The sequence below is a fragment of the Schistocerca piceifrons genome, chromosome 2 (genome assembly GCF_021461385.2).
Source record: "Schistocerca piceifrons isolate TAMUIC-IGC-003096 chromosome 2, iqSchPice1.1, whole genome shotgun sequence".
NCBI classification, from domain to species: domain Eukaryota; kingdom Metazoa; phylum Arthropoda; class Insecta; order Orthoptera; family Acrididae; genus Schistocerca; species Schistocerca piceifrons.
In genome coordinates this window covers 855,028,729-855,029,995 of record NC_060139.1, presented here as the reverse complement: position 1 = coordinate 855,029,995, position 1,267 = coordinate 855,028,729, and the positions used below count along the sequence as shown (strand labels likewise).

Genomic DNA, 1,267 nt, shown 5'->3' with positions numbered 1-1,267 from the left:
CCACAGGCTAAAAGAGCAGTGTACTTTCTACAATCAGGGTGGAGTTCAATTTTCCAAAAACTTGGGCAGAGATCAGTTGTGGATAATACTTTAATTCCATGGAAATGTTGAAGAAGTTCATCTAAATTTTGAGGACGATCAGTTTCAGGAATGATGATATTATTTATCTGTCTGGAATCCAGAACCAAACGAATTGACCCATCCTTTTTACGAACGACATGTAATGGGCTGGTATAAAAATTGACTGCTGGCTCAATAATTGATCTAACATGAATTGAAGTTCATTCTTAACCTTGTCTCTATAAGCCAAAGGAATAGTGTACGTTTTTCCCCAAAATGGTGTGTGTTCTTTTACTTTAAATAAATATTGTAAGCCTTGTATAGTTCCTGTGTGATGACTAAATACTGTAGCACGTGAAGTCAAAATTTGGTGCAATTCTTCTCTTGCAACGTCTTCTGTCACTTCAGCTGTGTTAACCTTTTCACTATTAACCGTACCATCCATCGCGTCTCTGTATCTATTGTCGTAGTCTTGAATGAACACATTGTCATCATAATACTCAGAGGAAACATCAGAAGTAAAAAACCTTAAAACAATTTCCAGAATGAGATTTTCACTCTGCAGCGGAGTGTGCACTGATATGAAACTTCCTGGCAGCTTAAAACTGTGTGCCCGACCGAGACTCGAACTCGGGACCTTTGCCTTTTGCGGGCAAGTGCTCTACCAACTGAGCTACCGAAGCACGACTCACGGCCGGTACTCACAGCTTTACTTCTGCCAGTACCTCGTCTCCTACCTTCCAAACTTTACAGAAGCTCTTCTGCGAACCTTGCAGAACTAGCACTCCTGAAAGAAAGGATATTGCGGAGACATGGCTTAGCCACAGCCTGGAGGATGTTTCCAGAATGAGATTTTCACTCTGCAGCGGAGTGTGCGCTGATATGAAACTTCCGGGCGTGAGTCGTGCTTCGGTAGCTCAGTTGGTAGAGCACTTGTCCGCGAAAGGCAAAGGTCCCGAGTTTGAGTCTCGGTCGGGCGCACAGTTTTAATCTGCCAGGAAGTTTCATATCAGCGCACATTCCGCTGCAGAGTGAAAATCTCATTCTGGAAACATCCCCCAGGCTGTGGCTAAGCCATGTCTCCGCAATATCCTTTCTTTCAGGAGTGCTAGTTCTGCAAGGTTCGCAGAAGAGCTTCTGTAAAGTTTGGAAGGTAGGAGACGAGGTACTGGCAGAAGTAAAGCTGTGAGTACCGGGCGTGAGTCGT

At 44.0% G+C, this 1,267-nt stretch overlaps 1 non-coding gene across 1 annotated transcript; it reads right to left on the bottom strand.

Moving 5' to 3' along the window:
- Positions 1 to 669: 669 nt before the first annotated feature.
- Trnal-caa lies at positions 670 to 744 on the bottom strand. The gene has a single exon. It is a non-coding gene; the product is annotated as a tRNA-Leu (tRNA).
- Positions 745 to 1,267: the final 523 nt, after the last annotated feature.